At 48.0% G+C, this 17,556-nt stretch overlaps 1 long non-coding RNA gene across 1 annotated transcript in view; it reads right to left on the bottom strand.

The window, feature by feature from the left end:
- Positions 1-794: 794 nt before the first annotated feature.
- Positions 795-17,556, bottom strand: part of LOC121134584 — a 30,623-nt gene continuing 13,861 nt past the window's right edge. The window contains exons 2-3 of the long non-coding RNA XR_005871686.1: positions 15,589-15,698; positions 795-974 (exon numbers count right to left, since the gene is read on the bottom strand). This is a non-coding gene — a long non-coding RNA (uncharacterized LOC121134584). The remainder of the gene's footprint in view (positions 975-15,588; positions 15,699-17,556) is intronic.

Here is a 17,556-nt window from a genome sequence, read left to right as displayed (position 1 = left end):
TTGAACTCACAGAGATCTTTCTACCTCTTAATCCTGAGTCCAAGGATTAAAGGTGTGTACTACCACTGCCTGATCTCTATAGTTTGTGGCTGGCTTTGCTTTCTGAATCCTCAGGCAAGCTTTAATAAATTATAAATAATATATCATCCCATGGATGGATTTTAGTGCATAGCTGACAGTGTCTCTAGTCTTTCCCCCTCTATCTTTCTTGAACCCAATGCCTTGCACATGATCAACATATGTGCCATTAAGCTACAATCTCAGTCAATCAACTAATACGCTTTAAAATTATCTCAGAGAGTCAGGCACAGTGGTGTATGCCTGTGATCCCTGCACTTGGTAGATAAAGACAGGAAGATCAAGAGCTCAAGGCCTGTCAATCAATCATCAGTCAATCAATCAATCAATCAATCAATAGGTAAATAGATTCCCAGATGGGACCATGCACTGTGGGATCAGATGTGCCCTTGAAAAAGTGACCCTGACTGTTCCTTGGGGACAATATCTATTCTTCTCTTGTCATATGACCATGATCATACTGACTTTAATCTTTATTTAGGATGTGGCAGCTCATGCAGATTCAGACAGGGGTGACAGGTGACTTAGAGCAGTGGTTCTTGACCTTCTAATGCTACAGCTCTTTAATACAGTTCCTCATGCTATGGTGCAAAGTGCTCTTCTGATCTCCACATGCATGTGATATCCAACACACACACACACACACACCACACACCAAACACACACACACAACACACACACATCATAAACCATATACCACACACACACACACACACACACACATGCATGCATGCATGAGTAAGTACATGTAATAACAGGGTAAATATTCAGGAAGAGAAATGTCTCTTTTGTAATGATTTACATTTCCTTTCCTCTCGTGGAGCCTCAAATAAAATTGTCTGCAGAGCTGGTCACCAGTCAATCACCAGAGTGTCTTTCCAGCCATTCCACAATTCCTGTGTGTAAGAATTGGGACATAGTTCAGTGACAGAGCACTCACCTAACACATATGAGACACCACATTCAGTAAGATAAATAGCGACTCTAAGTTTGTTTTGTTATTTCTGTGTTACACCTACAGTAATCTGTATATTTCACTTCTATGAAAAGTTAAAACCAGCTTACAATGATGAATTTTTTCATTAAAGTTATGCTTAAACACATACATAGCGTAATTAATTCAAAGTTTTACTTTTAAAGTTTTTATTACATTTGTTCTTTGTGAGTGTATGTAAGAGAGAGAGAGAGAGAGAGAGAGAGAGAGAGAGCATATATGGCAGTCAGAGGGCAATTTGAATGACTGATTCTCTCCTTCCATCATGTGGATAACCAAGAATCAATTCAGGTCAACAGACTTGGTGAAAAACACCTTTACCTGCTGAGCCAACACCTTAACCCTTAAAAGAAATGGTTATTCATTTTCTCTCAAGGAATACAGTGTCTGGTCCATCTGGGAGCATCAAAGGGGCTGACTCTCAGGAGGCTGATAAGGCAAGGTTGCAAGTTTGTAGCTAGCTTCAGCCACTTAGGAAGACCCTGTGGTGATACATTGTTTATGATTTATTAAAGCTCCTGGAGATCAAAATAGCAAAGAAACCACAATAGTTAGCCATTGAAGATAGGCAGTGGTGGCACACACCTTTAATCCCAGGACTCAGGATTAAGAGGTAGACGGGCCTCTGTTAATTCAAGGCCATAGTGACTACATAAAATTGACCCTGTCCTAAAAGAAACAGTTCTCTCAGCCGGGCGTTGGTGGTGCACGCCTTTAATCCCAGCACTCGGGAGGCAGAGGCAGGCGGGTCTCTGTGAGTTCGAGGCCAGGCTGGACCGACAGCCTCCAAAACAGAGAAACCCTGTCTCGTAAAACCAAAAAAAAAAAAAAAAAAAAAAAAAAAAAGAAACAGTTCTCTCAAAGGTGATGTCAGCACCAGGGATCACACACCTTCAATCCCAGCACTAAGGAGGTGGAGACAGGAGTGATATGACTGGGCAGAGAAAGAGAAAGGAGTAAAACAAGGAGGAGAAAAGAATTTGGAAACAGGATTGCCATTCAGCTGGGTAGAGGTAAGATCTACTGGCTTGGCGGCTTGGCTGCTATGCTTCTCTGATTTTCAGCTTGAAGCTTGAACCCCAACATCTGTCTCTGGGCCTTTTGTTTTTTATGCTTACAAGACCCTGTCTCAAAATGAAGTCTTCTTTAAAGATAGGGGTGTGTCTCCACGGAGGGGGGTATGTTTGCCAGCTTGTCAGGACTCTGAGTCAGCACCACAAACATGAAATAAAATTCAGGCCTCTTGAGAACTAGGAGAAAGTTCAGGGAGACCTCCAGTTAGACACATCATTTAGACAAGCATGGCAGCAATGATGGGAAAATCATGGCTGTCCCTAAAACCAAGTCCCTAAACACTGACTTGGTAAAGATGGTTTTGAATCCCCACGTTTGGGTGTGATCATATATGGAGGATTTCCACTGTGTCAAGCTAGGCTTCATCTTGAGATGGGCAGGGTAGAGACAGCATCTAGAAATGACATAATGCTAAAGCTCTCATCATCAACCCCAGCCACAGGGGATCTAATTAATCACTGTCTGCTTCATTGCTAATTTCTTGTCTCGGTTCTGAAACAGTCTCCTCTCCATTAAAGTGAAGAACACGTTCGTCCCTACATTTTAGGGTCTTGAGGTGTATTTTGTGCTGCTTGATGCAGTTTCCTATTTGCTTGTATAGTTACTTAAGCTGTTATCATTCACACAAAGCCAAGACGTGTTTCAGCCTTCCTGAACAGCCAAGATGTGAACAAGACATCCCACAAGCTCCGCAGGCAGAGCTGGCCCAGCAGCCGCACCCCCTCCCCGACACAGTGCACTGCCGTTATCCAAGAGACAGAAACAAACCCTTCCTCCGTTGAAGTTGTTCCTGCCATATTTTCTGTCACAGTGAAACAGGAAACAACGAACCAGGCTCTGAAAAACAGGCACACCTACAGAGTTCACCACCGTACATGAGAGCTGAGAGCCTCAGCTGCCAACAGCAGATGCATAGACAGGCAGGTGCCCACAGGAGAAACCCAGCTGGAGCCTGGAGCTCACATTTTTCTGGTCCTGCAGCATCTGCCCACTTTGTCTGGGCCTTTTTGTTGGTTCTGTGAACCACTGGTTCCCTTCCAATAAGGCCCTGTTCTTTTAACTTCTTCAGAGTCACTTTCTGTTGTTAGTAATTGGATTGCTGACCTTCGATTGACAGGTGTATACCTTGGCTTAAAGTTGAAACATGAATTTTCAGTTTGGAGCTGGTTGTGTCTGCTAGCTGAGGGTAAATTTGAAATCCAGATTTACTAACTATTTAGGACTGCTGCTTAAGACTAAAGTTACAAAGACAGGCTGGCGGAGTCAACTCATCTCCCGTGGACCACGATGAACACAAGCCCCAAGGAAGGCCCTGGGAGTCACGTCTGACTTCACCACTGACCTGTTGGAAATGATGCTCTCACTGAACAAATGAGCCCTGTAGCTGCTGGAACTGCCACACTACTCTAGGCTGTCGGAAAAATCCTGTTGTCCAATCCAGGCCGTGATCTGCTGAGGACTACATTCTTACAGTGTTGGGAGAGCAGAGCAGAGATTAAGGCAGAGCCTTGGGAGAGCCCTGTCATACAAGCATAAGGAACCCAAAACCCACATAAGAAAGCCAGGTGTGTTGGTAGGAATCTGCCATCTTGGCACGGGGAGGCAGGAACATGGCAGACCTCTGGAGTTTACTGATGCACCTACCTACCCCAACCCACAAGCACCAGGTCAACGAGAAAGACCCTGTCTCAAAAACACAAGAGCCAAACAAAAACAAGGATTGGGGGGAGGGTTGTCCTCTGCATGCATACATATGTGCATTCACACTCAAGAATAAATCAGACACTGGCTGGAAAGAGGGCTCAGTGGTTAAGAACACTGGCTGCTCTTCCAGAGGTCCCCAGTTCAATTCCCACCACCCACACAACTGTTGGCCAGGTGGTGGTGGCTCACTCCCTCAAGCCCAGCACTTGGGAAGAAGAGGCAGGTGGATCTCTGTGAGTTCGAGGACAGCCTGGTCTACAGAGTGAGTTCCAGAACAGGTTCCAAAGCTACACAGAGAAACCCTGTCTCAAAAAATGAAAAACAAACAAACAAACAAAATATATCAAGGACTTGTGCACTAACTCCTCTGTCTTACTCAGAAGTCCTAGAAACAGGACAACTGTCCAGCTGTCACCCAGGTCCTCACTGTCTTACCCCATGGCTTCTCTTCCCAGAAGAAGCCCTAACTCCAGCCTCCTGAATTAATTCGAAAATAAAAATAAATAAATAAATAATGCGGCCGTGGTGACCCACACCTGCAATCCCAGCAGTAGAGAGGCTGAGGCAGGAGGATAACTACAAGTGTGAGCTACACAGTGATGCTCTTTAGCAATAATAATAGTGATAACATTCAGCTGCAGGTGTAGTGTAGGCCAGGATAGGCCAGGGCTATCCCTGTGGCATCAGCTTTTTTTTTTTCTGGTTGCTTTCACATTATTTCCCAAATTTCTCCCTTTCTCTCTCTCTCTCTCTCTCTCTCTCTCTCTCTCTCTCTCTCTCTCTCTCTCTCTCTCTCTGTCTGTCTCTCTCTCTGTGTGTCTGTCTGTCTCTCTCTGCCTCTCTGTCTCTCTCTGTCTCTGTCTCTGTCTCTCTCTTTGTCTGTCCGTCTGTCTCTCTCTCTGTCTGTCTGTCTCTCTCTCTGTCTCTCTGTCTCTGTCTCTGTCTCTCTCTCTCTCTCTCTCTTGCACACAGAAACAGAACTAAGCAAACAGACAAGGAGCTGCCGCTGGCATTACGCCGTGGCTGCCCCATGCTCCTGGGTCATGGCCATCTCATTTTGCCTGCCACCTGCACACGCAAGCATGGTGCAAGCTAAATGCTACCTCAACATTCATTTCCCTCAACAAAGGAGAAAAGTGCCGTAGGAATTGCCTTCTAATTGCAGCTATGCGGTGGGAGAGGTATTTGATGTTTCGTTCCTTCAAAATTTGCTGCTCTGCATTTAAAATGCATTTGCTGGAAAAATCTTGGGTTTCAAGCCAGGCATGGCAGTGCACACCTGTAACACTTGGAAGGGGGCAGGCAGGAGGATCAGGAATTCAAGATCATCCTTAGCTACACGGTTGTTTCAAGAATAGCCCAGGTTCCTTAAGTCCCTGTCTCAAGAGAGAAAAAAAATGAAAAAAGAGAATGATGGGTAGAGGATAAAGAAGGACTGGAAGGGGAGAGATGAAGGAGAGAGGGAGGGAGAGAGGAGGGAGGGAGGGAGGAAGGAGGGAGGGAGGGAGGAAGAGAGGGGGAGGGATGAGGGAGGAAGAAGAAGAAGAAAAACTTTAAATTTATTTTGTCTGATTTTTTTAATTTCAAAAAGAAAACTCAAGGGACAAGATGGTTCAGCAGGTAAAGGCACTTGCAGCCAAGCCTTACGACCCGAGTTCAATCCCAATGCCCCATATGTGAAGGAGAGCATATTCTCCTGCATGCTGCCCTGTAACCTCCACACTGTGTGCACTTTCCATTAGGCAAGCATCAGAGCTGAGGCTGAGAGGATCATGGGGCCCATGACTGGCAGGCAGAGGGGACAGTGGCAGCCGAGCATTCTAACCCAGGCCCTGCAGGCTCCATGCTTTTTGCAATCACAGTGACTCCGGGGTTCTCATTCATCATCTGCCCTCACTTGGAGGGTAAAGAGCAGCGGGACGCATTGAGACTGCCTTTGACATTTATCAGAACTGAGGAAACTAGACATGTAATTAAGGAGAAAGCATCGAGAGGTGCCCTCTCTCCCTCGGGCTCTGTGTAGGTGTTCCGGTAGTATACATCAGGTCAAGTATTCGATGCCGCCTTTGCTCCCAAGGAAGCTTTGTATGGATGCTCAAGATGTGTGCTGCACCCCACCTAAAAGATGACGTTCACATTATAAACAGATTTACAGAAGATCTGAGGCCTCCTAGACAAGCTCTGGGTACCCCACAGCTGCGCACACAGCCATGTATGTGTGCCTAGGACCACATGTTTTATGCACACACTCTGAGACACATAGGGGTCTTTCCATCATCACCGCCCTTGAGTCCATATCCTCACTGAACTCGGAACCCAACCTGGTCCTCCAACTTCAAGACAAGGAGAGATGGGAGCAAGCAGAGCAGCACGGACAGTCTTCTCTGCTTCTGTGCACGCCAGCCCCTAGGTCACTTAGAGCCCCCATCCTTCTGGGAGCCATTCTTGCTGCTCAACACAGGTGGGACCTTCTCCTTCACGTCCTCAACAGGTGAACAACCTATTTAAGAATGCAAGGCACCCACTGTGCTAACTGTGCTCACTGCACCCACTGTGCACACTGCACCCACTGTGCACACTGCACCCACTGTGCCCACTGTGCTCACTGCACCCACTGTGCACACTGCACCCACTGTGCACACTGTGCTCACTGCACCCACTGTGCTCACTGCACCCACTGTGCTCACTGCACTCACTGTTCTCACTGCACCCACTGTGCCCACTGTGCTCACTGAGCTCACAGCACCCACTGTGCCCACTGTGCTCACTGTGCACACTGCACCCCACTGTGTTCACTGCACCCACTGAGCTCACAGCACCCACTGTGCCCACTGTGCTCACTGTGCACACTGCACCCCACTGTGTTCACTGTACCCACTGTGTACATTGCACCCACTGTGCACACTGCACCCACTGTGCTCACTGTGCCCACTGTGCACACTGCACCCACTGTGCTCACTGTGCCCACTGTGCTCACTGTGCCCACTGTGCTCACTGCACCCATTGTGCTCACTGTACCCACTGTGCACACTGCACCCACTGTGCTCACTGTACCCATTGCACCCACTGTGCACACTGCACTCACTGTGCACACTGCACCCACTGTGCACCCTGCACCCACTGTGCTCACTGAGCTCACTGCACCCACTGCGCTCACTGCACCCACTGTGCACACTGCATCCACTGTGCACACTGCACCCACTGCACCCACTGTGCACACTGCACCCACTGCGCACACTGCACCCACTGTGCACACTGCAACCACTGTGCTCACTGCACCCACTGTGCTCACTGCACTCACTGTTCTCACTGCACCCACTGTGCCCACTGTGCTCACTGAGCTCACAGCACCCACTGTGCCCACTGTGCTCACTGTGCACACTGCACCCCACTGTGTTCACTGCACCCACTGAGCTCACAGCACCCACTGTGCCCACTGTGCTCACTGTGCACACTGCACCCCACTGTGTTCACTGTACCCACTGTGTACATTGCACCCACTGTGCACACTGCACCCACTGTGCTCACTGTGCCCACTGTGCACACTGCACCCACTGTGCTCACTGTGCCCACTGTGCTCACTGTGCCCACTGTGCTCACTGCACCCATTGTGCTCACTGTACCCACTGTGCACACTGCACCCACTGTGCTCACTGTACCCATTGCACCCACTGTGCACACTGCACTCACTGTGCACACTGCACCCACTGTGCACCCTGCACCCACTGTGCTCACTGAGCTCACTGCACCCACTGCGCTCACTGCACCCACTGTGCACACTGCACCCACTGTGCTCACTGAGCTCACTGCACCCACTGCGCTCACTGCACCCACTGTGCACACTGCACCCACTGTGCACACTGCAACCACTGTGCTCACTGTGCACACTGCACCCACTGCACCCACTGTGCACACTGCACCCACTGTGCACACTGCACCCACTGCACCCACTGCGCCCACTGTGCCCACTGCACCCACTGTGCACACTGCACCCACTGTTCTCACTAAGCTCACTGCACCCACTGTGCTCACTGCACCCACTGTGCACACTGCACCCACTGTGCTCACTGTGCACACTGCACCCAGTGTGCACACTGCACCCACTGTGCACACTGCACCCACTGTGCTAATTGCACCCACTGTGCACACTGCACCCACTGCACCCACTGTGCCCACTGTGCTAATTGCACCCACTGTGCCCACTGCACCCACTGTGCACACTGCACCCACTGTTCTCACTAAGCTCACTGCACCCACTGCACCCACTGTGCACACTGTGCTCACTGCACCCACTGTGCACAATGCACCCACTGTGCACAATGCACCCACTGTGCACAATGCACCCACTGTGCTCACTGCACCCACTGTGCTCACTGTGCACATTGCACCCACTGTGCACAATGCACCCACTGTGCACAATGCACCCACTGTGCTCACTGCACCCATTGCACCCCTATCTCTCACAGGTACTCAAACTTGCCACAGCTTTGTGGATAAATAATAATAATAATAATCTGCCTTTCTTACTGGCAGAAGAAGCTCATAAGGCCTCAGGTCATTCTACCAGGTTCAGTAAGCTCACACACACAGTAGGGACTCGAGCTACACCGGTAGAGAGAACGGGGGTTGTGTGAGCGCCCTCGGCAGCTCTGAAACAGTCTCTTCAGAGAAGTTTCCTCCTAGAAACTTCCTGATCCCCGAGTTGACATTTTCTCCAAGAAAAGCTATCTGGGAGGACAGATTCTCGGGAGGGAATAAAACCTTGCTGGCTCACCTCCCTCCCACAGACACATTAGCTTCTCTTCTTCTCTTTAAAGGTCTTCCTTTGAAGTTCCGTGCCCAAGTCCAGCATCCACCTTCCAGGTCAGAGCAGGACATGGAAATGTATGGGATCTGACTTTTCTCCAAGGTGTCACAAGTTAGCAAGTAGAACATTGTCTGGAGTTGGGAAGTGTGAATCACTCTTAATTACTTTGGGCTCTATTTTCCTGTTGGTTGAATAGACACACAAGTAAAAGCTCATTGTGTAATCTCTCAGGCTCTGAAGGGACAGGAAATGAAACAAATAAAGGAATCTGGTCTTTTCAGCCCCAGACCTTCACACTGCTCCCACGGCAGCTTTAAGAAACAAGGTATTCTTAAGCCATCCAAAATGCTATGAATGTTCTTGGGAAAGAAATGAAGCCATTTTCAAAATTACAGATGAATAAAGAGCCCCACTTTTTTCACTAGAACTTGACAATAGCTGCTGCATTTAAAAAGATGTTAAAGGTGCCAGAGCACCCCATTACTGTCAGAGACCAGAGGGGGCTGCTGAACCCATCATCTGGCGGCAGCATTGCTTGTCTCAATGACAGATAGCCCAGCCCTGGCATGTGACGGTCAAGATAACTCGGGTCAAGTCTTGCCAGAATGGGAAAGTCTACTTGAAGCTTCAGTTTTGTACTGTGAGTCAGCCAGGTTGGAGCCTTTAGCTCAACAAGTACCATGAGTCATTGGAAATTATGTATCACACTCAAAAGCAGAAAACTTGTTAAATTGTGTTGTATCCCACCCACCTGTGACATTTGATTCTCTACAGAGTGGGGAAAAAAACAGTATACATTGTAATTTGGTGTCTATTTTTCAGGTAATTGACTTAATAAGTTGAAATTAAATCATGTGCCACCCAGTTTGCATAAGAGATGGAGGAACTGAGCAGAAACTTTCTGGAACACTGGGGAAGCTCACCCTGGTTAGTCTTTGTTGAGTTTTTTTTTCTCCTCCTTGGTGGCAGAACAGGCTGTTAGGAAGCCATGCAAACTTTTTCTCCTCTGAAACACCACTCAGTTGCTCAGGATAACATACATATCATACATTATTTTGAATTTCAAGCATAAAAGCACAATGTATAATTCAAGTTCTCAACAAGATGGGCACATTATAGGAGCAATGAGATAAGCAAGTGTAGTGCATGTGTGTGTATGTGTATGTGCGTGTGTATTTATACATGTGTTCATGCATGTGCATGTACATGGGACATGTGTGTGCATGGGATGTGCAGTCCAGAGGTCGATGTTGGGTATCTTTCCTTCACTCTTGGCCTTTATTTTTTGAGACAGGATCTCTCACCTATTAGGCTAGCCTGTCTATCCAGCAGACCCTGAGGACCCTCCCCTCTCTCCATCTCTACCTCTCAGAGCCTGGCTTACAAAAGTTGGTCTCTTTACCCAACTGGGGAATCCAAACTCAGGCCTTCGTGATTGCATAAAAGACTCTTAACCAATTGAGACACACCTCCCCAGCACCATGCTAAGCACTAAGAAGACTTACATCCTCCTACTCTGCCAGCTTCCTAACCCTGTGTGCTGCCCTGATATGTCACCTAAACCTGGCTGACTTCTATTCTCATTTTTTTAAGAACTTACAAGACCAATTTAGGGTTCCAGAATAAATACTAATAGATGCAAAGAATTTTCAGCAGAACTCCTGAGCCAAGAATTCCTCTTCTTAAGTGAAGTGGCTCGGGCCTGATCTCAGATATGCGCTCTCTCTCTCTCTCTCTCTCTCTCTCTCTCTCTCTCTCTCTCTCTCACTCACTCTCTCTCTCACACACACACACACACACACACAGAGAGAGAGAGAGAGAGAGAGAGAGAGAGAGAGAGAGAGAGAGAGAGAGGGCAGAGTTCAGGCGCAGACTTCATTTCATCCACAGTGAGTCCACTGTGTTCCTTTCCACCATTGTTCCCATCAGAGAGGTCCCTACCTCTCTTCTTACTGTAACTTGAGCTCAAGCCTCCGTGCCTTGATTCTCTCTCTTACCCCCCTCTAAATAAAGGTTGATAACTCACAGCAATTTCATGCACTGGCAGACGGCTGTGAAATTCAATCCATGCCTTCTTTTCCTCAAAAGTAGCAATCTAAAGCAAAGCAGACAGCAGGTCCCCATGGACCAAGTAACAGTCCAGAGGGTTCTGGTTTGCAGGAAGCCACTGAAAGAACTCAGTCCATGGACTGTGGTAAAGAAACATTGGACCAGAATTGAGAGGGGCCACATGTGGACAAACTGAGAGGCCTCAAGTTGTTGGGGGAGAATGATGGAATTTTGTTGCCAGGAATCCTTGTAGGTTTTAGTCCTGTGACCTTAGCAACATGTTGGTATAAGATCACTGAACTTAAACAGAGGCCACATTGATGACAGCTGAAGATGGAGTTCTATTATTGGCCCAGTGCTTTCCTAACATGCACAAAGCCCTGGGGTTGCTCCTAGACAGTGTAGTGGGCATCTGTAATCCCAACACTCAGGAGGTGGAAGCATGAGGATCAGGAGTTCAAGGCCATCCTTTACTACATAGGAAATTAGAGGCCAGCCCAGGCTACACACGATTTTGTCTCCAAAATAAGAAAAAAAAAGTCAACAAATTAAAAAAAATAAGGATAACTAAAAAATGGAACTTGACCACTGACAAATGGAGATGAGTGACAGACAGAAAAAGGAGGGGCCACAGGTACTGAGAGTTTCAGTCCGAATGACAGAGGAAGTCTAGGATAGAGTGAAAGATAAGTGGGCTCCATGTTGTGTTAGCTGTTGGTTTCAGATCTGGGGACTGAACGCCTGGTCCAGACAATGTCACAGGACTAGCCATGCCTGGCTAGAAGGAGCTAAGCCTTCTGTCCAGGCAGAAATGTAAGTAGGTGGCAAAAACCTTAGTGATCATGGTAAATATTACATATATTATTATTAATATACATATTAATAATATATATATTAATGCAAGCATTGGAAGACAGCTCAGCCAGTAAAGCATTTGCCTTGGAAGCATGGTAAGCTGAGTTCTATCCTCAGCACCCATGGAAGAGCTGGGTACCACAGTGCAACACTATACTCCCAGTGATGGGAAGGCAGAGACAGCCAGATCCCCAAGGCTTGCTGGCCAGCCAGTCTGGTCCAGCCACCCCACCACCCCAGGTCCCATGAGAGGCCCTCGCTCAAAAACCTAAGACTGAGGGTGTTTGAGGAAGGGAGCCGGCCAAGGGTGTTTGGCAGGTGAAGAGTTCTGAACCAAAGTCAGAAGAGGAGGGCATGCCTCCTTGCAGGGCAGGGTTGTAGCTTCTAAACTACACGGACATGACAGCAATATGTGCCACGGCTACTATTTGATTGTCACTGTGAGACGGCCACCGTATGCTGGCCAATGCATGACTGCCACTTTGTAATAACCGTCGTGGGATGTTCTCTATGTGACGGTTACTGTAAAACGGACCCTGGGTGAGGGCCACTGTGTGATGGTCACTGTAAGATGATCTTTGTGTTCTGGCCACAATGCGATGGACAACGTGTGGTGGTCACACACACGTGATGACCACCTGGAGGAGGTGCTGTGTTGGCCACCACGTGATGGTCACGGTGTGATGGACATCATTTGACGGCAACAGTGTGACAGCCACTGTGTTATGGCCATCTTATGATGGTCACACTCTGGTGGCTGCTGTGTAATGGTCACTGTGTAATGCCCACATGTGACAGACACCTCTGTGATGGCCATAGCTCAATGGCCCCTGTGTGAAGACCACCGGGACTATGTGATGGTGACTGTGTGGCGGTTACTCCATGATGGCCACTGTGTGGCAGACACTAGTTGGTGATCTCTGTGTGGTGGTCAGTGTGCTGATCGCCACTTTTTAATGGCCACCGCGTGATGGTCGCTATGTGATGTCCACTCTGTGAGAGTGTCTGGAATCCAGGCACAACCCTTTGTCTGTCACAGCCATTGCCAACTGGTTGGAGTATATTCTGTTTGAGGGGCTGGAGATGGCTTCTGAGCAGAGAGAGGCTCCTCTCAAGTTGCCTGAGGCTTGACTAGCAGGACCCATATCTCTTGTAGTGGCTCTGGATTTTGCCAAGTCCTTCTCCTTCATGGAGTTTGTTCCCCTCGTTCTCTCTTCCTGAGACAAATAAAATGAGTGGTTCCAGTGAGCGTGGCCTTCGGGCGCTCACCACAGCCCACCCTCTGAGGATCTTGACCTGTGAGCTTGGCATCAAATGTGTCTGCTTGTGGTAGCACAGGGCTTCCTGCCTTCTGGTCCACCGCAGACACCTAACTCACCTCAACACACTTTCCACACTTTCTGGCTTAGTACTCTATGGGAAGCTGGCCTCGAGTTACAGGGACTGTTTTTTCATAACAAGTGAATTCTGACTGCAGAATCTCCACAGGTGATCCCGGAGGCATAAGCAGTTTGCACTTGGGAATTTCCATTCTTCCTGGCTGTGTCCCCTCTGTTCAGGGTTGCTTCTTTGGATCTCTCATGAGCATTGATTCGACAAGCTAGCGGTGGTACACTCCGTGTAAGGTGTCTCAAAAACAAAATGACAAGAAGAGAAAGCGCCACCGTAGCGAGGGACTTGACAGCTAGTGTTCTCTGTAAAACAGACTTCAGACACCCACTTGGGCACCCTCAAACCCTTTTATCTCCTCCATCAGTGTGCAGCTAACACCTGTCCCTTTGTGGTTTCCTGACACTGAAGACCATCAACCATGTTTCCTAGTCTCCATCCTTTTATCCTTTAACTGAAAGCTTTTCTAGTCTTCACGAGTGGGTTGAGAATGGATTCCACAAATGCACTGAGGTCAGAGAGAATGCATGTCTCCACGTATCTTTTGTTCTCACAGCACCAACATCAGAAACTGGGCACCATGGGCTCCTCAGTAAATCTCTGTAATTAATCTGTAGTTTACTGAGATAAACATATTCTAGGACAGTTTACGAACACCAAACATTTATTACGAACATTTATTTTGAACCCAGTTATTTGCGAAAGAGTCACAGGGCCCCCCTTATTGATAAGACTAATCAGTCACGCCTTACCTAATGTCTTATAGCCGTGTAGGCTGTCATACTGGAGCCACTATGGCAAGTGAGTTGGCCTGTTTGAGAGCTGTAAGTGATCAAGAGCCTTTGTTTGCTACAGTGGCAGTCTCCATGCATTAAGTGTCGTTAACTGAAGTCAGCACACAGCAGCCCACACCGGTGACCCCAGGAGCAGGTGTTCAGGCCAGCTTCCCCAACACAGCACGCACGGCTCACATCAGCCTGGGCTATGTCCTTTGAGCTGAGGCATGTTCTGAAAGCACGTTTGGTTCACAGGTTCTTCCTTGGAGCAGAAACTCTCACTTCCCTCATTTTCTCTCTGGGGATCTTAAAATAAGAAGCTAAAAGATCCTCTCAGTCCAGGAGTTACACTGGGCACTTCCAGTGGTGTGTGGTTTTGAAAACACTGGGGGGGGGCAGGGGGAGAGAGAGAGAGAGAGAGAGAGAGAGAGAGAGAGAGAGAGAGAGCCACACGTGCCCACCCTTGTTACACCCTTCACACACACACACACACACACACACACACAACGCCTCTCCTTTGAAATTACCATCTTTGACTAGAAGGCTATGAGAAGCTGGGTCAGGTGGAAATTGAACTGACAGCTTTTGATTCATTTGTTATTGAGAAAAATAAGGCACTTGTCACAAGGGAGTTCCGGCATGTTCTGAGGGAGACAGCCTCCCCACATGCACCCACCCTAGCTCCCTGGTGGTTTTTCCACCAGCAGTAACAAAAAGACCCTGAGGAAGCGTCTGAAGTGTCTGAGGTGTCTGCTGGCATCAGACCCTCTTAAGTTCCAGTGAGCTGCAAGGATATGGATGCCATCCCTGGATGCTGGGTCGGGTACACCTGGGCCAGTTTCCATAGCAACGTGCCACAGTTGGACTTAAGCAGTTAGCACCTCACAGAGCGGCAGGGTAGAAGACCAAGGAAACCACAGGCCTGGTTCTTCCAGCAAGATGAAAGGAACCTCAGTCCTGGCCTCTCTGGAAGCTTCTGTAGGATTGCATAGCATGGGTTGTGTCTGAGTCTAAGTTGTCCATTTTTATGAGAACATATTGGGAACCCACTTTATTGTTTTGGGTTTGGGTCTTTGAGGAAAGCTCTCCAGTAGCCCAGGTTGACCTTGGACTCACTCTAAAACCAAAGATGACCTTGACCCTGCGGTTCTCCCAATTCCACCTTCCAAGATGGGGGATTACAAGTGAACAGTCACTGCATGTGGGTTAGGCAGTGCTGAGGCTGCAACCCAGGGCCTCGTGCATGCTGGGAACTCACTCCATCAACAGTGTCCTATCCCCAGCCTGGCTTAGGACTTCAGTGATGTCACCTCCGCTGGTTATCTATGAAGTCCTTTCCCCAATCATGTCAAATCTACCAGGACTGGGACTTCACCATCCAGGAGAGCAGACACAGCTTAATCTAGAACAGTGAACAAATTAGGCTTTGCAGGCCCAAAGGTCACCAGCTAAGCTACTCACCCCTCTGTGATGGCACAAAAGCCTCCACGGTCAGCATGTGTCCTGACTGTGAAACATGAGTTCCATGTGCCTCCTTCTGTGCCACAAAGCAGAGTTGTTTAGGTCAGAAGTTACCCCATGCGCCTGTAGCTAATGGGCCAGACAACGGCCAGATACAGACATGCAGAGATCACCCCACTCAGGCCTTGGAGCACATGAGTTCCTCCCTGTGTTTGTGTACATGGAAGGCCGGCTGACAAATCCGTGCCTACCGTGTGTGTTCACAAGAACAATTTGTAGGAAGCCAGTGTCCTGGACCCCACAGAAGCCCTGAAAACCTTGGCCCAGAGGACAGACCCAAGCAGCAGTATCTGTTGAGTCACTGAAGATGGTGTAAAAAAAAATACCAAGGAAATACACACCCGGCTCTAGATGAAAATCTGAGCCTCATGTTCCACAGCACGTAGCTGATCATGTTTGTCAAGACACGCATGGTCTCTTCCGTTTTAAGTGCCGCTCCCGACAGCAGGGTCTGGAAAGAACGGGAAATTGAAATGAACGAAGTGGATATCAGAAACCTCTGATGTGAAAAAAAAGAAATGTCTCTGTGCATTTGATAAGCTGTGTGGAGTCTCTACTGAGAACCATAAATGGAGAGTTTCATTGCTTCTCAGCTACCAGGGAGAGAACAGGGCACGGCCCTGTCTGGGTTTGGAGGCATGTTTACCATCCTTCTGTCCTGGCTGAGGGGCAGAGGCAGAGCTAGGCCTGGCAGCCGACACCCTCAGCACAGCCTCTGCTCCCCATCTTCCATCATAGCTACTGAGCAATGTCTGACAGACATAAACTCTAAACGTTCAGCAGGGATTCTCAGTAGCCCTGTGCTAATGGGTCCACCTGGTAGCTGGCTGAGTATCCAGCCTCCATCAATTTTCAGCATCGTGGCGAGCCCAGACCTCACTGCTCAAATCGAAGAATAGTGATATTCCAGTTGAAATATCCTGTCTGTAGTAGTTCAATACCAGTTTTGACATCCTCCAACAAACTGTTCTCTGGCTTTTCTTTATTATCATTTTATGTTGGTGCATGGGTATGAGTGTTTTACCGAGTGTATGTATGCCTGTGTACCGCTTGTGAGCCTAGAGCCTGCAGATGCCAGAGAAGGGCTTTGGATTCCCCCTGAACATGGGTTACAAATGGTAGTGAGCCACCATGTAGTGTTGGGAACGGAACCCAGGGCCTCTGCAAGAGTAGCCAGTGTTCCTAACCAACGACAATCTCTCTGTCCCCTCACATTGATTCGTAGCTAATGCCCATACTAATTAAAGAAACCCATCAGAATCCCAAAACTGCAGCTCTCCATGGCCGATAGGTGATTACAATTGAACATGATAGAGATTTTTAAAGTATAAGACAAAACAAACAAAATATCTCCTGAGATTTTCATTACTGCTTTAAAATTAAAATATAATCCCATCACTTCTCCCTTTCCATTTCCTCCCTACAGCCCCTCCCATGGTCCTTCTCATTCCATCTCAGACTGTTTGATGACCTCTTTTCTCGTGTGTGTGTGTGTGTGTGTGTGTGTGTGTGTGTGTGTGTGTGTGTTCAACATGGTGAGTTCACTTAGTGCCTTGGGTATATATAATTTAATGCTGAGTACTTTGTACTGGGTAACCAACTAAGAGGCTCATAGACTTGGGAGAGGCTAGTTCTTCCCCTCTCTGAAGTCATTAGTTACCCATACTTCTTTGTCTAGGGGTGGGGCCCCTTCCATGTGAGCATGTCTATTGGGGTTGTCATTGTTCAGCTCTTGTATAGGTAGCCATATTGCTTCTGTATTTTGGGTGAAGCTACCCTGTCATTTCTAGGAGACACAATCTCACATCAGATTTTGGGACTCTCTAGCTCTTACAATCTTCCCATCATCTCTTCCTCGATGTACCTTGGGTGCAGGAGCAGTGACTATGTAAGCTGCCAAGGAAAGAAGTAGTCAGTAATCACACCCAGCTATCACACCTATGAACTGCAATAGTAGCCAACATGGCAAGATAACCCTAACATTGCAACAACGGCACTCATGTCTCTACAGCAACCAATGGTTGTCTCATTAAGACCTGCTAAACGGAAGAGAAATCGTGACTGGAACCAGAAACCTAACCAAGGACTGAGGAATGGATTTTAGAAGAGAAGCTATGACTGCCATTTGACTAACCCAGCATACTTGCTAACTGCTTTCTAAAATGTACCCTTACACCCACAGGTAAGCGTAGCTCTCATCAGAGAAGGCTGTCTTGGCAGTAGACACGGAGAACAATAGCTGATCATAATGCAGAGAACAATAGACCATTGTGGGGACCCAGCTCACAGAATACATCCTGTTTGTCTTT

The sequence above is a fragment of the Mesocricetus auratus genome, unplaced genomic scaffold (genome assembly GCF_017639785.1).
Source record: "Mesocricetus auratus isolate SY011 unplaced genomic scaffold, BCM_Maur_2.0 Super-Scaffold_100028, whole genome shotgun sequence".
Lineage (NCBI taxonomy): Eukaryota > Metazoa > Chordata > Mammalia > Rodentia > Cricetidae > Mesocricetus > Mesocricetus auratus.
Note: the sequence above shows the minus strand (reverse complement) of the source record. Positions and strands in the feature narration are given on the sequence as shown.